Genomic DNA, 16,794 nt, shown 5'->3' with positions numbered 1-16,794 from the left:
TTCAGAAACACTTGAAAGGTATGAGAGAGAATCCCAAACATATATTTCAAATCATTTCCACCTAAGCAAAAAGTGAGTACTGCTGTACAACTAGAGTTTTAGCAAGAAATAAGCATTATTTTTTTTTTAATCTCTATATTATATTGAGAATTGCCCTTTTCTATGTTAGTATAAATTGCCTTTACAAAAAAAAAATAAAAAATTATTCTTCTTTTAGGGCATTTATAACAAACTTACTCACATGTTTGCCTAAAACAACTGAGCAGAAAATGAATATGCTCAACAAAAAAAAAATCCACCACCTGACAACCCCCAAACCTGATATTCCTCCACAGGACATCAGACATATTAATCCCTGAAACATAATTAAAGCTTTCAGGGCAGATGATTAACAGCTGTATCAAACAAACTGTTGGACCCCTGTATATCAGCTAAGAAGAATTTCATGTCTTCTCTTAATCTTGCCAAGCACTTGCTAGATAAGCACAGGGTATTAGATTCACCTGTTACTATTTCTGTAATTCATGATGTTATCGAAATTGTTTTCTCCTAGGAAAGCACCTGCATGAGACAGTTTTATATCCCATTTCTTCAGGCTTTTTATATTTTTATTTTACTTTTTGTCATGAGCACCTGCTTAGGATATTCATTCACTCTCACATAATAGGTAACTTCTCTATTATTGCTTGGTATTTCAACACCATTCTTTAGAGAAGACAATTTATAGTCTCATTATATCTGATATTAATATTCTTACTGTATGTCACACTGGGCACAAAAGAGAAAGGAGAACTCTTAGTTTATCACAAATCCATCCTTGAGAAAAGATCTTTGATCTAATGATATCCAAGCTGAAAAAGGAAAAATAGCATTAAATACACAAAGAGGCAACATTAATACCACCACCTACTCTGCTGTGGTGGGCATCACCTTGTTCACATTTCTGAACAACTGTCATAAATAGAACTTCATTTATTCATTTGTGTATCTCAGTTACTGCCTGTCTGAAATACAAAGTATCATGGTTCTTCTGGGTGTCCAGCACTATTTTTAAAAATATGTTGACATTTTTAAACTTGTGCAAATTTTATAAATATTTTGGCTCCACGTTGAGAAGGGTTGTATTTAATAACACATTTTAAAAGAAATACTAATAAATGCAAAGGCATCTCAGCCTTTCCTTCTCTTCTGTCCCTGTGAGAGGGGATATGGAGCCACTGACACCCACAGAAGAATAAATACGTGTATTTTCCCATATACTTACCATCACCCCTGTGGTTAATCTTTGGATGAGGATCTAATCAGCAATTTTCTGTTTTGAGCAAGCAGCAGAAAATTTGTAGCCAGTCTGTAGGCAGCATTCTTTTGCTTCACTTGGTAAGACAAAAAATTGGCCTTTCTTATTTTATATTCTAATCCTGTTCTGCAGTAATTCTACCCCCAGTCCCACTGGGGATGTATTCAGCAATTATACCATGTATTTGAAAGTGCATCCATTTGTGTGCCTAAGAGTACCACCACATTATTGTCAACCACAGCTCTGTAAAAATCTAGGGTCTTTTTGTTAGTCAGAAGCACTTACTTTATGGCACTTTGGGAATTATACCAGACAGCTTTTTTATTGCTATTTTTTCATTATTTTTATGAGTGAAACTTCTTTAATCTGTAGGGCTTACATCCTGTAAAATACAGTATGATAGAAAGCACAGCAAACCATCAATTAGTTATAAATAAAAATAATCACTGTAAATAAAAAAACACAAGGATGTAAATTAAATTTACATAATGTAAAATGTAATTTAAATTTAAAAAATAATTAATGTGAATTTAAAATTATTATGAGCTGTGGGACATAGGTAAGAGAAACACAGCAAGTGGAAATGCAGGGTTATTCCTGCAGTGTTTACTTACATGAATATCACACAATGTTCTTTGTACACTACAGGAAAATATAATATGTAACCACAACAAAATGCTACTGCAATATGAGAGCTTTCCAAAGAAGGTCAAGCACAAATGCCTTCTACCCAAAATAGATGGTTTTAATTATTAATCCTTATTCTGTGTTAAATATTTCAAAAACTATAGAGCTGGTGAAAAGTGTTATCTTACTGGTTGGGGTTCTGGGTTTGTTTGGGTTTTTTTTTAATAACAGAAAAATACAGCTTTAAAATAGCCACAAATTCTAACCAGTGCTACTGCTTCTGACAGAACATTGGAGGTTTTTGTCTTTCAGAGAAAGGTTTACAAAACTATGATATTTTAGCTACATTTTCTTCTTTTTCCAGGGATGGCTTCCCATCCTGAGCACTCATCAGAGTGCTCACAGCACTCCTACCCAGGGGAAGACTTGTCACGCAACCACTATAAAAAACAAAAAGCTTTTTATTTCTCCTAAGACTGCATCCATTCCCTGGAACCCTGGATGCAAAACAAAGGTGTGATCAGTGTCCTGCCAAGCAGCCAAGGGTGTGTTCAGGTGCCTCTCAAGCTGCTCTTGGATAAATGGTCATCATCTCTGGCTGAAGGATTCTGTGAGGCTTCTGCTGGACTGCTAAAAGCTCACCAAGGCCACCTGGAAAGCAGCACATTCACAATTACCCTGTTGGGATGGGAAAGGAAACAGCCCATATCTGCTGCAGCAAAAATGCAGAATGCATCTCATTTTCTAGCATCTCCTGGAGGGGTGGAAGTTTTGGAGCACAGCCTCGGGTGCAAAGCTTTACTTCCCGGGAGGTGTCACACCTACGGAACACAGCTGAATGCACCTGTGTGTCCTGAGACATTGCAGTTTCTTGCTATTTATAACATGAAAATGTTAACCATAACCTATCCTACCCACTCTGATTGGTATAACAGAGATGCAGAGACAAAAAAAAACCCAAAACTTTATCCTCTCCTCTTTATCTCCTCTGCCTCCAAAATGAAGAAATAAAGTAACTTTTTTTCTGCAAGGATGAGGGCTGTCCCCACACCTGCTGCACCCTGCTTTCCTCAGGCTGTAGTAAAAATGATGGTCACAGCCTTGCTCTAAGCATATGCCCTGTTATTAGGAGAGTATGAATGCCTAAGCATTATTTTAACTTGCAAATGAGAGGATATAAAATTCTGCAAAATGAATCAGCGAGGGTGGAGAGGACAGAGAAGTCACTGTGAAACTCAGTGTTACACACAGAAGTAGAGACAGCTGAAGAATGCCACAACTGGGAACCATTACAGTTGTTTTACTACCAGTAGTGATAATTTTTCACAGTAAAGGCATCACAAAGCTCTCTGCTCTCCCTGCTAAGGGTTTTAAATGCAGAATCTTTATAGGGAGCAGAACAAATGCTACAGGAAGAGGAAACAGCTACAAAGAGCCTTGCTTTTAGCAGACTCCTTTGAAAACAGAATCTTTATTGCTCCATAAAACGTGGGACTCGTTAGTTACATTCTTCCAGTGTTGATGAAAATATTGCCTGATCATTTCTTTGGGCATTGTGCATTAATCTGGGAGACAGCATCACACCTCTGAGTGAAAGCCTGGTGGTGGCAGGAAGACAAGAGCTCCCAAAAACCACAACTCCAGGTGACAGAGTTATCTCAAAGCCTAAATCTTGTCAGCAGCAAAGGAGACACTGCAATTACTGCAAAGCAAACAAAGACAACTTTTAAGCCATGGAAGTTAACGTGGCTATAAAAGTCAATATATTTACAAAGGGGAGAAGCAGAAAGAGATATAAAGGAAAGCCAGAGGGAGTATCAAACAAATTACACTTCAATTTTTATCCTGATGGTGATCAGTTACAGTAACACAGGGGTTATTTAAAGCTCTAAATACTGCTGTCACTTCCAATTGCCCTGACACATCCAGATTATACTCAATAAAATATTTTCCATGCCTTAATATTTCAGTTTATGCTTGCTACAAGGTTAGAACAAGCTGCTCTTTGGCTCCATATGCTTTATTTCATTGCAAATTTCTACTCTAGCTGTGCATAACATTTTCTCCAAAATACTGGCATTATATATTCCAGAAAGGGATAGAATTAACATAAGAAATCTTTTGTTACCACTGTATTGGAGAAAAAAAAGGAATTGATGAAAGGCTTGTTTATCTAACCAGCATGACCAAAAAAATTCAACATAAGTAAACCAACAGAAATTAGGAAAAAGAAATAATGTTGGGTGTGAGCCAATTACCCTTATTTTGAAAGTATACAGATGTCTGAAAAGTTGTGGATATACTTTCAAATAATCCCCATTTTTAATTTTGCTTTAGAAGTATTAGAAGCTGTTTATTTTGAATAGGTTAAAATGCAGTAACATACATTTTTATCCATTTCTCAAGGAGATTTTACCTTTGGAAATTTCCAGCTTGATAGGCCTGGAAGTGTGATGGGAAAAGGATATCACTTAGGGTATGGAAAGATAACCTCAGGGCAGAGCAGCAATGCTTCCAAAATTATTGAATTGCAAAATTGTAGACAAATGAGAGAACTTAGCAGGTCTCTCTATGGTTAGTCAGTTCATTCCTACATGACTTTTGATATTATTTTGAAGATAACACCAGGAGAAGCTGCAAAATCAGACTCCCCTTCACATCAGACACCAGAGCATCCTCAGGAGAGGGAGTCACAGCAAATTCTAGATGCAGAAATTCCTCAAGCAGCACTGAAATACGACAGTCCAACTGTGAGCCAGGGAAAAACATCATTTCCCTTATTCCACTCTGTGTATCAACATTAATTTCCATCAGTTATCTTTATACAGCCACACTTATATAAATATTTAAAAAAATGCTGCTTGTATAAATTTTGCAGGTAGTTTATACTTCTCATATAACTGAGCTGCTACCTCAGGAGATGCTGATAGAAAACTGGATGCCATAAAGTTCTTTAAATTTCTGATAATTTCATAGGTCATTTAATGTTTACCTTTAATTATTTCATTCAAAAGAATAAATGAGGAACCCCAGATATAAATATTCACTTTAGGTAAGATCACAAATACCTTTTTTGCTAGCTTTTCTAACCAGGCTGCAAGCAGAAGCAGCTCCAGTTTGTATTTCTGACCTTGCTAAGTGAGTTTTCACTCCAGAGGTGACACTAGAAGCAAGTTATTACTCTTTACTACATTTTGGTTAGATTGGTTGAATTTCCTGAGATTGTTTTACTTAGAAATACAGAAAACCACTTTTATCTTCTAATACCTCCTCTCAGAGAAATTCATGCTATTCATGCTTAAAATTATTACCAAAACATCTTGGCAGTAAACTATCTGGACTGAAAAAATTTAGACGGGCATTATTCTGATAATTGTGATGCTAAACTTACTTACCTAGGGGTGCTAAACTTACTTCGGAGTGCAGCCCAAAAGTTTAATTCCTTGAGAACTGAAGTTCATACAAGAATACAGGAGCCATGTACACCAAGGTACTTGGAATATTTTCAGGAGGACTCTGTGGCTCTGTCACAGTGAAATGTACCTGCTAACGTGTTGCTTTAGTGACTCTAATTAAGTGTATATCGATCTATACTTTGCCAAGTTATCTTCCTACCTACATTATGGCTGTAAAATTAAAAAACCATTACAGATCATTGCAAGTGACAGATCTGCTTTTAAAACAAAAGATTTCATGCTAAATGAGCGGTTGTGCCCATTACCAGCCACTTTTTTGTTAGATTTTTTTAAACATCTAGCTTGTCCCTTAACCGCACCGACTTCTCCCCTGCAGATTTTAATTGATGGCTCCAGCCTCTAATTACCTGACTCCACTAGAGTCCAGTTGGGCTGGACTTGTAATATCCTTTCAGGATTTGTTTCTAATTAGCCCAATTATTGGCAATTGACCTCCACCTAACAGCTTCTAAATCAGATGCAGTTGTTTCCCTTGTCGGGCTGACGAGGCCAGGAGCTGAGAGCCTTTTGCTGCCTCCCTCCATCCTCAGCCCTGCTCCCTGAGCAGGGATGCTCCCCCTCCTCTCCCCATCCTCCCCGCAGCTCCAGGCTGCTGGGAAAAGGCTCCAGCCCTTGTTAGGAAAGTCTTTTCCCCCTTAACTCTCCATCTCTGCCAATCGATTTGTCAGATCAGGGGCCACTCTTTGTTGAGAGACCCTCTGACAGAGTTCAGCCAGGGTCAGCTGCCTCAGAAATCAGAGCGAGCTCAAGGAGAGGGCTGAGGATTACTGCAGACAGGATTGCCTTTGATACAATCTTCTGCCACTTTTTTTTCACTCACACTATTTGATTAATTCGAAAAGTTTGGGAACAAAATCCAAACAAACATAAAAAATGGGTTAAAAACACAAAAAATGGGTTTATAAACAATGTATATCTAGAACACTGTAGGACTGGCAAGTGAAATCACTGCAGCCTTTGACCAGCATAAACTTGGAAAAGAAAAAATCCTTATCAATCTCTGCTGCAAGGTATCAGCACTGATAGATCTACAATATCATAAAGGCCATAAAATTATTATATTAAGGACAGAAAGCCTAAACCGTATTAACAGAGCTTGAATGTCTCCTATTCAACAAGCCAAATGACACAAACATGAACAGTAAGATATATATTTTGGGCATACTGAACTATTCTACAAGCAAAGCCAACTTTCACTGTGCTTAAGCCCTGTATTCTTGACATCCGACATTTCCAAGTTGTCAAAATCTTTGCAAGTGTGTTTCTTCACATTGCCAGCCCTCTTTGAAAGTAGTCAGTAACACGATCACAGGAATTCAACAGATGTGCAGAAGAAAAGCACTTTATCCACTGGCTAAAACCACAGGCATGAAGTAAAGCTTGACCTAAGGCTTATTCATACTGTTACAGTCATTTCTATCAAATCTGCTGGATTCTGACTAAAGTTGCTGAGGAGCACAGAAGGCAGAGCATTGCATTGTCCTGCAGGCAGCTGGTGTGGTGCCCTGTTAGTTTACAAAAGCCACATCAGCCCTGGCAAAGCATCACTAGAAGACAGTTATTTCCTCCAAATTCACATTTTAAAGCAAGTTTCCTACGGAAAGGCAAGTTCTGGAAATATTTCCCCTAGTGTGTGGTGTTGCTGAGTGCTGCAGTGCTGCTCATTCTCGAGCTCCTAGCACACATCTCTGTGCTGAGCTGCCTTTGGAGTGTCCCCAACCTCACATTAGATGCCATTTCCTAATTTAGAAAAAGCTGGCAAGCAGGCCAGTCCCTGTGCAGCAGAGGGGAGCAAATGTCAGGTCACAGAGAAACAGGGGACTCCGAGGAGTTGCTGGCTTGTAGGATTTGGGAAGCACAGAAGGGCAAAGTCCTTAGGAGCTGCTCAGAGCTGGGGGTTACACAGAGGTGACTGCAGAGCCATTTCCATGAGATTCCCCATCCACTGTGAGGGGGTTTGTTCTGCTGAGCTGAGCCTCTTCCCATGGTCAGCTTCCTGGGAAACCCAGACCACTGGGCTGGAACTAAAAGCAGTTCAAAGCAGCATGACAGGCTGTGTGCTCCACAGGAAAAACAACTTTTCACCATCCAACCAATGACATGGAGCAAAGACAGCAGAAATCCAAGAAGAGCAGGGAATTCACAGGTCATTTAATGTATACCTTTGATTATTTTGTTCAAAAGTATAAATGAGGAACCCCAGATATAAATATTCATTTTAGGAAGACCACAAATGCCTTTTTTGCTAGCTTTCCTAACAAAGCTGCAAGCAGAAGCAGCTCCAAGTTATATTTCTGACCATGCAAAGTGAGAGTTTTCACTCCAGAAGTGATACCAGAAGCAAACTATTAATCTTTGCTACTTTTATCCTAATCTTAACTTCTGAGGATAGACAAAATAGTTTAGGCATCAAATGATGTGGATTGTTTCTAATGCAGATATCCCAGCACATTTCAGCCTCCCCCATGGGGTAAACTGCAAAAGGCAGAAGAGAGAAACATCCACATTTATTGAGATTTTACAATTAAAACTAACGGAGACATAGGAACCCTCTCAGACTGAAATTCTGCTGCTCTGCCATGTATACTTTAAATACAACATACATAGTAACAAACACATAATAAGAAATATAAACATAATTTTAAGTAGCTTCCTACTTAGTAATATATAAAATAAACTCCCTAGTAATCCTGGTATTCATAATGATAGTTTATTATTATCAAATTCTTTATGATTTATTATTATAAAATTCTCTATAATAATTATTAGTATTTAACTCATTAGACTCTAAAAATTTCTTTCAAAGAATTAAAAAAGAATAAAAACCTGGTCTTCTGCAGTGAAGTATTGCTTTGACCAATTTATTACACAATGAAAAAAAGAAAAAAACAAAAGGGAAAAAAAATAGAAAAAAATAAAGAGAGTTCATCTGGATCTTAAATAATGAGAAAGCCATTTTGTCCTAGTTCCAATTGACAGAAATTTTCAGTCTTTATGCAGACTAATAAATGTTAAAATTTTAACTTTTATTGCTCATTCATACTTCTCAATAGTGAAGATTTTACTAATTATCCACTAAAAATGTATTACATTACATTCACCTTTTATAACAGGATGTAGGTGTGCTCCAGTCTAATGCAAATATAGGGGAATATATATATATATATATACACATATATATACACATATATATACACATATTACCTATAGGAATGGAACTTTATAGGAACTCTAAGAGGTAAATAGTGAAAGCAGCTGCTGTTATTCAGAGCTGAATGAAAATGCATCATTGAGATGTTTTATCAGTTGTTATTCTTGCATCTGTGGGCTTTGCATTTTCACTAGGTTTCTTCCTCTCAAGCTGAAGTGGAGAAACTGTGAATTACCTCAGCAACAGGTGAGACTGGGAAAAAAATCAGGAAATTAAATGGGGGAAGAAAGGGTTTTTTCTTTTTACAAAGGAAGTTTTTATTAGTTGCTTCATCTGCTTCTAATTAAAAATGGGGTCCAAATCAGTTTGGACACTGACTTTTTTCTGGGGAGTGTTCTAACTCACAAAGAAGAAGAAATGTTGCCAGGAACTACAAATTGTATGGCTTGTTAAAAAAAAAAACATAGGACCCAAAGGAAAGATCTAACACACCAAACTATTTTCAGCAGCTGGTGAATCTGTGCTATTCCACAGTAGCAATCTCATTGGCAAAGTACTGAATAACCCTATTCAAACAAAACAGTTTACAGGCAAGCATATGGGTAGCCTGTTTCTTTTTAGCTCAAATACCACAAAAATAGAACAACTAAATGCTTAAAATCCAGTGCATGCAAAATCGGGGCACTTCTGAAAATAAAACACCTCCATGACAAAATCAAAACACCTTTTATTGCTTGAGCTGCTCATCTCTAAAAACCAAGGATTTCACAAGAACAGGATTTCTCACCCTAATAAATTGATAACAAACCCAAATGCCAGTGCAAATGAAGAGAACAAATACAATTGATCTCACTCCTGCAAAGACCTATAAAACCCTGCTGGGATATGGCTTTGACTTTTTTTATAAATGGGAACTCTAAGTAATTAATCTCAAAACATTTTTGGGAATCCACTACAACATCTTTGTCAATTCTGTGTAGTGGGACTCCAACATAAAATCAGTCAGTATATTCTCCTTAGAATGCAATAAATAGCATTTCTGTAGCTCCTGGGGGAAAATAATAATTTGACTCATTCAGAGCACATATTTCTTGTATAATAATGCAAAAGAACAAGAAAAAAAAAAAAAAAGCAATTCAACAATTTAGTCCACTGGCTGTGAGCAGGGGAAAAGGTAGCGAAATAAGTGCCCATTTTCTGTTGACTTCTAATAGAAGAGTGCCTATTTCTACACATGACTTTGAAAAATGTTTTCTCTAGATAATTCACAAAATCATACTAAATCAGTTAGGAAATTGGAAATAAATGGCAGCAAAAATGTCTCAAACATTTAATAGCATACGTGATCAATGACAATATAACCATCTCTCAGACAGTGTAAAATACAAAAATGGATACTCAACAACATTATTTTCAAGTCTGGATTTCAAAAATACATGTATTTATTTTAAAAAGTTGATTCCTTTCCAGTGCCCAGTTCAGATTAAATGCCAGGGAAAACTCAAGAACTCAAAGGCCTTGTGAACATATGAACAGTTGCACTGCCAGGCATAATTGTTTTCTGATGCATAGCTGGCTGCCATTTAGCACATGCCCCGGTAGAAAAGGTCACTACTTGCAAAAAATAAATTCCTCGCATCTTCCATTAAAGCAGGCAGCCTTCATGCCAAGCAGCACAGCACAGCAGCACAACAATGTATTAATACATTATTTTCTGAAGCAGGTTGCCTTCAGTTTCCCCATGCAGAGTTGTTCTTAATAAGTGATCATATTAATTAACCAGAGCATGACTGACAAGAAAAACAACACCAGAATGAACAGGTTTAAGTTATTCCTCAACATTAATCAACCATGTCTTTACTCAATTTCAGCAGTAGCTGTTCAAGTAAACATGAATTTACAAGGTAGGAACCTCTTTGCCTGGATACCTTTGAAAATTGTGATGGGTAGTAATTAATTGTGATTTGGAACTACAAAGTGTGACAAGTCTAGGAAGAGGTTATAGGTTGCCTAAAAACAAAAAGATGAGCATTACCTCAGCTTATTGAGTGAAAACTCAGCAGTAGCTACAATTATGGTGCTTGGACACTTATCACAAAGGCTTTGACACAGAGACATATAAAATATAAGGCTTGCATGAAAAAAATCTTTACTGAGGGATGGAAGGAAGTTTTAACCTCATTGAAGTGAAAAGTTATTTATTAAGCAGTCAAGTGGGAGACAGGGCTCCTGGTGAAAAAAAGCACTCACACATTCACAGAAGGGAAACAACCTGTTCTTTAGGACAGAGAAAGACACTGTCTTGTCTCTGCAAGGACAGAGCTTGAAGGACTCAGGCATGAAAAATTAATTTTGCCTGTGTCCAAGCCTGCCTGTAATTCTGTCCAGAACTTTGTTTCATCTCAGTTAAGTTGCCATCCCTGTTTTTTTGAAAACCTTGATGTGCTGGAGCCATCATTTAAAAGCAGCGGGTTACTGTGACTTGCTGATGCACTGAGAAGGCTCCAGCCACAAGCAGAATTTTTAGGTTTTGCCTCCCAGAGCATTCTGTTTGCTACAACCCAGAGTTTAGCCCATATCACTGACACTTATCACTCCTGTCAGCAGATAATTGATTAACTATATGATTATATCTCTAATATGGCTCTTAGATAATCCCAGGATTCAGTACAATCCCAGGGTCAAGGGCATATCTGTGCTCTTCTTCTCCACAAGATATGCAATAATCTTTTGAGACTCTTCTAAAAAGCAAACATAAAATAACTTCCTATAAAACTTATGTAAGAAAGCTTTGAACTACCACAGTCACACTTTTTGTTTTCTTCCCCTTTCCTTTGTTTCTGTGACCTTTTCTGAAGTCTTCCCAAATTCATTTGCGCTCCACGCTCCTGACACCGTGTGATGTTCATCACTTTCCTTAATGACCAAACAGAGATGAGAAGAATAGCAATGTGCTTAATGTTCAGCAGGAATTTATAACTACACCATCAAGTCAGTCATGACCTTACAAATTTCCATCAGGAGCTCCCTGGGACTTGCAAAAGAATTCATATTCAAATGCATTGTCTATTATGTTATCTCCTTCAAATATTATGGTACCCTTGCTTGGCTGCTGAATTTTACTGCTATTTAAGTAGCAAATAAGAAAGACTACAAAGTTCAATACTGACTCAGAATAGAAGACAGAAGTACTATTATTGCTGGATTTTGTGGATACAATTTAGTAACACTACTGCCTTCAAACACTACCTCACAGTTGTATTATTTGGATATGGCATTTCCAAATGACAGAGACTCTCGGTTGCTTCAGTCAAAGCAGAACACAAGTGAATATGACAAAGGCCTTCTCTTTTCTTTATGTCTGAGCAGAGGAATCTGGGACAAAGCAAAGCAGTCCTGATTCTGAGTCCATCAGAATCAAAGAACAAAGAACATCTCATTTCAGTCACAGCACAGGAGATTGTCCACATCCCTCTTCCCATTTCAGCAGGACAGTTCCTCTAAATCAAGGAGTCAGACTTGCCTTCCCAAACAGCAGCAATGAGTCCCATTCCCCTTCCCTTCTTCCCTTTAAAAATCCCATCAATATACTTCTCTGAACATCAGCCACCCTGTGTATGAGGCCTGACATGTTTATTGAATTTGTGAACTAAATCTAGCTGCAAACAGAAAAGTGTTGTGACCTATGGACAGATAAATGCACACTCAATAGCTTATTGCTGTAATGAAAATGGAGCAATTCTGCTCTAAAGAAACTACCAAAAAAATCCCAAAACCAAAACACACACACACACACACCCCAAAAAAAAAAAAAAAAGCAGGTGCAGCTACACCAGGTCTCATTTCTCTCTTCCTTCTTTCAACCTCTTAAATCATTTCACCTGCCCAAAAGCATAGCAGGCTGACCAGCAGTCCACCACTTCACATTGCCTCATTGTTTTGCTTCAATATCCATCCTCCAGAGGACGATCCCAGCTTATTCCAACCAATTTAACTGTCATGTTGTGTGCTGGAGTGGCTGAACCCTTTTTGTCCTTGCCCTGGTTGACCTTGTGCATAATAGTTTTACTTGAAACCTTTTCCCTTCTGAGGCTGTCAGGGCACTTCCTTCATTAAAATGCATCAGGCCTCCTTCCTCCAAGAGAGCAGCAACCTTTCTTTTTTGATTTTCCTAACTCACAGTCATCACAGTCATCATGAACAAAATTTCTGTTTCCTCATGAGCAAAATTTCTGCTTCCTCCACCAGCAGCCCATGATGTTTCCTCTATGTGCACCAGTGCAGGGGGACAGGCAGGTTCTGTGAGGCAATGGCAAAGGGACATCCCAATGTCCCCCTCTGATAAGGGTTTGATAGAGAATTTTTAGGGTTTGATAGAAGGTTTATTCAGTATGTATTTGTTTGATAGAAGGTTTATTCAGTATGTATTTGTAGGTAAACTTTGAGATACGAAATGTCGATTTAGAAATGTAATAGAATAGGATAAATATTGTTGAGAGGGAAATAGAGTTAAAAAAAATGTTTTAAAAGATAGATTTATAAATAAGATTAGATATTTTAGAGAAATAGAACTATGAAAGATGTACTTTAGTAGGAATTATGAAGAGTAGTTTTAGATGTCTAGTTTTAAAGTATCTATAATATGGTGTAGTAAAAAGCTGATAAGAAACGTTTATAGTGTATTGTAATAAGGAAAGTTTGCTTCTGATTGTGATAGACATTTTTCATAGCTCTATTTTTCTAAAATATTTAGTCTTACTTATAAAGCTATATTTTAAAACTTTTTTAAACTCTATAACATTTCTAAATCAACATTTCTTATCTCACAGTTTACATACAAATACATATTGTATGAACCTTCTACCAAACCCTAAAAATTCTCTACAAATCCATTTACAATAGCCCTACAAAGAGGGCTATTGTAAATGCAGGCAAACCCAATGGGAAGAAATGACGATGGCTGACTCAATTCAGAAGGCTGAATGATTTCTTTATTATAACTATGCTAAAATACATTAATATACTATGTAAAAGGAGGATACTAAAACTACATACTACTCTCTCTAACTCTCCCACAACTCGTGACCCTCTCTCGAGAGTCCAGCCCCAGGTGGGTTGGATTGACCATCAGGCTCAAACAATCCTCACCAGAATCCAGTTAAGCACTCACTCCAGGTAAACAATTCTCCAAACACATTCCACATGGGAAAAACAAGGAGCAGAAATAGAAATTGTTTTCTCTTTCATTTCTCTCTGTGCACCTCTATGAAAAATCCTGAGAGGGAGAGAAATGTGCTTGCCACAGAGGGCTGCACAGGTCTTAGGTGTTTCTTCCTCTCCATGTTGTATCTTGAGAGGGTTTTATGGTATTTGCTCAGGAAGAAATCCTGCTGTGAGTGATCTGCAATTAGGCATGGATGGTTAAACAGAGCTCCTTCCATGTCACTGAAGTGGAACTCCCCTGAGCCCATCCTGGCAGAGAGAAGATGATGAAATCCAAGACAGCACAGTACCCTTGGCCAAGGGCAGCACACGAGATGCAGTCACAGTGACCAAAATGTGTCCCCAGGGAGCTGCCACGCTCATGCAGGAGTGTTGTGTGTCTGCTAGAGGAACTGACTGTCCTCAGGTACCTGTGGCAGCCTCTGCCAGACCTGACCCAGCCTCACATGAGATTTTATTCCAGCTCTCCAGTGCTTGCTGGGTGAGGGGTGATGAAATGTGCCCCTGGAGATTTCCAGCTCCTCTTGGACTGGAGACAGTGGGGCTCTGTGACTGCCACAGGCTTATTTATTCACTAGAGGTTGTTAACTACTTCTCTTTATTCTATTAGAGTGAAAAGTAGGTATGTTTGCCAGTTGACACTGGTTTAAAAAAATAAAGCATGCTCCAAACACCACACTTCCATCAGTCCTCCCCCCATCCCATATCAATTAATTTTTTAGACTTAGCTTTTCAAATTTAACATCTTTCTGACCTCTTTCTGACAATTCTGAGCTCATTATTTAAATTTTAGGCATTCTCATCTCAAATACCTGTCCTGTTACCTGTTACTTCATAGTTTACAACAGGAGAGTTTCCCTTGAAACTACTATTCAATTTAAATTAGAATATCTGTTCCTAGTATTCTGCAATAAAATTCTGTGTGTGTGATCTGTAGGCTCCAGACAACTTCTACCAGGATTTTGTTACAAATATACACAAGAAAAAATGGATTCCCTATTATCAGGCAAAAGGACACCCATCTCCCTACTCTCTGTGTCCTTTGGATGCTCTGTTTGCCATGATAGTGTATTCTTGCTTTAGGCATTCTCCCTTCATGTCCCAAATTATTTTAACAGGATAACATGAAGTTTATAAATGTATTCTGTCAAAATAACCCATGATTACACATTTATTTTAGTCACAAGATATAAAAAGACACAAAAACAATGAAACCTTTTCCTCACTAATCTGTAGAGCCTAAAATTTTGCAACATAAACAAAAAAAAATTCAGAAAGTGTTGTTTTGGCTGGTGACATTTAGTGCTGAGGAACCCCTTGGGGATACCCTAATATCCCATCAAATGTCTGTCACTATATCATTATTCCTCTGCAATAAAACATCCTCATTCATAAACTCCAGCCTTTCAAGAGGAAATGCACTGTCTTATACAAAAGACTTGTCTAGCAAAAAATTTACAGTGAACACAAACCTTCCTCCTCAAAATGGCACTCTTCAGAACCCTCTTTATAAATTCAATCTAGAAGTAAAGACAATTCTAACAAGTGTCGTTTTTCATGACAGAGATAATTTAGAATTGTTATCGAGAGACTTGATATTTCATTAATGGTCTTTAATGAGGTTTTTTAAACTGCAGTATCATTTATATTAAAAAGATTTTATGGAAGATAATCAGGTAATAAATATATCATCCTTTCCTTTATTTCATCTTTACAGAAAAGTAGTTTGGTCATTTTGGCAAATGGGTTTTGTTAGGAAATTTCTGGTGCCCATAAAACTGTTTCTTAAAAAAAATCCAAGCAAAAGAAAATTATTTCAAGAAAAAAGAAGAAGGAATCTCTCTAGAGCAACTACCCTATTGTTTTCTAGGATACCGTCTTTCAAGCTTTGCTTTGAAGTGTGAGTATCAACAATTTAAATGTGGGGTTTGCTACTCTGTGTGAATCCACTGAAGATTCACAAGAAGGATGGGAGGTCACAAAGCAGCAGTCACATAAAGCCTAAAATTATGTAAGGCAGGTTACAGTGAGGCACTGCATGGAATATTTTCTATACCATTAGGGCTATCCAGTCAAACAGCAGCAGGAAAGAACCAAAGAAACCAAAAGGAAGAAACCAAAAATTTCACAGGATTTCAAAACTTTCTCAGCAGTGCAACTTCATCTTCACAGTAAGCACAGAGCAAGTGAAAGGTGGGAAGGGGCTCAGGGGGGTGCAGAGGGAAGGCTGAAAGGGAGAGGGTGGTAGGAAAATTACTATATGGGTTTCCCCCATTCCCTCATTATCCAGAGGACCACAGCAGCCTTTTCTAGTCTAGCTTCCTCCTCAAGGATCCATTGCAGATGTCTCTGCCTTCTCCTCACCTTCAAAATTCCCATGGCCTGGTCATGGAAAAATTTGGTTATAAATCTGGGAAAAGGGATCATCTAATAAACTTATGACACTTGGAATGATGCTGACTTAAAAGTATCCAGCAAGATAATCTTTATCATGCTCCTGAAGGAAAAAAAATTCTAGATTTTAACATCAATAACACAGAATACAACACAGAACACATTTTGACTTTTAGCTGATGTAAAAATTTACAAAAGCGTATCTGGAACTATAGGGAACTCTGACCTCCAGGACAGTTTAGGTGAATGGAGACGAGAGATCTCTGCAGGCTGCTCTTGGGATATCAGGTTTATTAGGGATGGAGAATGGTCCTGCTTGGAGCTGCCAGACGCAGCACGTGGCGAGGCTTGAGGGGATGGGGGAGGGGACAGACAAGAGGATGCTCTAGGAGAGGGTGGAAATTCCAAGAGTATGGAAGTTCTAAGAGGATGGAAGTTCCAAGAGAGCATCTGGCTCCTCAGGGACCCCTTATCAAAGGGCTTCAAGGTGGGCTGGAACAAGACTTGGGCCAATGGGGTCACAGACACTTGATGCTTCAGGGGAGGGTTAGAGGTGTGGGGTGAACCATACATTGGGGTGAGACGGAACAGTCCATTTGACCCTTGGACCTATCTGTAGGTAAGGG

Source organism: Lonchura striata, chromosome 1 (assembly GCF_050655825.1).
Source record: "Lonchura striata isolate lonStrDom1 chromosome 1, ASM5065582v1, whole genome shotgun sequence".
Taxonomy (NCBI): Eukaryota; Metazoa; Chordata; class Aves; order Passeriformes; family Estrildidae; genus Lonchura; species Lonchura striata.
Note: the sequence above shows the minus strand (reverse complement) of the source record.